This window comes from Austrofundulus limnaeus, unplaced genomic scaffold (genome assembly GCF_001266775.1).
Source record: "Austrofundulus limnaeus strain Quisiro unplaced genomic scaffold, Austrofundulus_limnaeus-1.0 Scaffold2488, whole genome shotgun sequence".
NCBI lineage: Eukaryota > Metazoa > Chordata > Actinopteri > Cyprinodontiformes > Rivulidae > Austrofundulus > Austrofundulus limnaeus.
In genome coordinates, this window is record NW_013954890.1 from 10937 (window position 1) to 13828 (window position 2892).

Below are 2892 nucleotides of genomic sequence, written 5' to 3' on the forward strand. Positions count from 1 at the left end.
GGCCATCATCTGGGACTGAACCAGCTGATATTAACTTGCACTGACAAGGGGCAGGCTTGTTTTCTAGTTACTGATTACTCAATACTTTTTCCCTGTGCCATTCCACATTATTACAAATAACTTCATTTCTGGACATTTATGGTTTGATTTCTTTGTATGTATGGATCTCTTGGGTTGTTACCAACATCTGGTGAAAATTTCATGTTATTAGCACCTCTAGTAATATATTTACTGAGAAAAATGGTGACGTGTTCAATACTTATTTTACCCGCTGTATTAGCACATTAACCCACCGAATCAAAGCCATTTTCTCCAAATTAAGAAGGTTCAACGAGCTATCTTAAACAGGAAAGATATTGATTGTTCATTACAAAATTTACAAAATCTCAACGTAAAAGATCAAAACTAGCTTCAACTCCTACTGAAACTGCTTATTTGCCTGTTGCTTATTTAGGGTTGTATTTATCTCATTTTAAGATTTCTATGAACATTTTGTTTTAAGTAAAAATAAATAAAATTTTAGAATAAAAATGGGTGTTTTTAGTTTTTACCTTGAGTGAAGCTGACAAATATTGCAAATCYTCAAATTCACAGATTAGTGATTATCTAAATATATTTCTTTAGAAACTCAAGTTCAATGAAACAAAATCTGATATAAAACATCTATCAACAGGAGACACCTTGGTGAAAGTATATAAATCAAACTCAGATGTGTGCAAACATGACTAAGGACTTTATTAACCAAATCATTTTTCCCATAATATTGACAAATAAAAGTGATCTCTTTATATATATTCACATTGTATAATTTCTCAGTGTGACAAAATTCTCTTTTCCTTTTATTTATTTTTATCTCTTTTTTTTTTGGGATTTTCAGCCATTCCTAATAATTGTCATTTGTTCAGTCGCCATGCAGTTGTCAGAGAGTTTGTAAAACATTACGTTTGGTCAGCATTGGCGGTCGTGTCTGTTATCACTCTTCCTCGTCTCCACGGTTTCCTTCTCTTCATCCCCCAATGACAGATTTCATTACACTGCAACACTGAAAAGAAAATAAATTAAGAAAACATTGTTCTTCTGCGGAGCGCTGCTGGAGGAATCCTCCTACATCTCCTCTCTCTTTTTCTCTCTCTCTCTCTCTTTTTTTAGATATTTTTTGTTTTTATACAATAATAATAATAATAATAATAATAATGACAAAATAAAATTTAATACAAATAAGATTTNTAATAATAATAATAATAATAATAATAATAATAATGACTAGAATTGTCCTTGATATAAATTCAATATTCATTTTTTTCCTCTTTCTCAAATTTTTAAATAAATCATTTTGGCGATCCTTTTATTTTGTCACTGTAGAATCACTTTAGAATAAAAGAATAGTCAAGTAGAAAATAAAAACTGTGAGAGAAAATTCTTCAGAAGAGGAGCGAGGTGTGAAATAAAACGTGTGAAACCAACAGTGAAGAGCAAGAGAGGACAGAAAGAAAAGAGTCAAAGAAAGAAGGACAGACTCAAAGAGAAGCATGTCAAAAAACGGCTCTATGTACAACAGTTTCTGTTGTGGGAAACTGTCTCTCCTGTGCCTGTGGTCTGTCTCCTGTCCCTCCTTCACACGTTCCTGCAGCGGTCCTGGTGTCTGCAGAGTCCACGTGTCCCAGTGTTATACCAGTGTGTAAGACTTGGCATAAGGGTTGTTGCTCTGTTTCAGGTGTCCTCTGGAGTCCAGCAGAGACTCCTGGGAGGTGCTGAGCTTGGCAGCCTGTGCTTGAGCTAAATCTCCTGAGGAGGTGGCCTCTCCCCGGACCTCCCCCCGGGCCTCACCCCTCTCCCGGACCTCCCTGTGCGGGAGGGTGGAGGCAGTTCCCGGCTGCCACTGCTGCACCTCCCTGGGGGAGGGCACTTCCATGGGGGTGGGCTCCATTGGAGGGGGCCTCTTAAGGGTGCGGCTCCTCTGGGGTTCGAGGCAGGTCTGGCCCATCGCTCCTGRTCCTCCTGCTCCTCCTGCTCCTCTTGTTTCTCCTGTAGCACCAGCAGCACCTCCGCTTGCTCCTGCAGCTCCTACACTTCCCCCTCCCCCTCCTCCTCCACTGCTGCTGCTGCCACTACTGCTGCTGAGCCCCCCTCCTCGGGCTGGCAGAGGCACACCACGGTTCAACAGGAAGTCCATACGGAGATAGGGCGGCAAATGGACCAGCTCTCCTCCTGGGAGGCAGCACAGAAAACAGAACCAGGTGGTGAATTAGAAACATTTCTATACGTTGTTTACAGCCAAGTGTATCATGGCGATGACCATTTATAAACAGGAGTTTATGTTTTTATGCATTGATTTGAACAACTGAAATCAACTCCCAGCAGACATGGAGGAAGATGAATGTCCATGTGGTGTTTCCTACCAAACCAATTTTAGCTTCCAATTCTCCAGCCATCATTTTTTAAACGCACTCACTTAAATCTGTTCAGAACTGCGGAGACCAGGGATCGGATTTATAAAACTGGCGTACGCACAATTTGAGCCCAGAAACTTGCGTACGCCACTTTTTACGCCAAGGATGTGATTTATAAAATCCAAACTTGACGTGAAAATGTGCGGTGCCTCACACCAGCTCTGACCCATGCGTACGCTCATTTTGGAGACTGGAAACTGCGACACAGATGGTGAAGTGAAGAATTAGAGCCACACTGTAATGATCACTGTCCGATATTTAATTTACCTTCATAATCAGACTTAGATTTTTATTCAGCTTTATCATCAGCTTTCTTAACAGTAATATTTATGCTTCTGCTGCTGAGCCATGAGGACCTTTGAAATAAAAAAAACTTAAATCTTAAATAAAAGTTCACACAACTCATTAATTTCTTTCCTCCTCACGACCTGCCGTCCTGCCG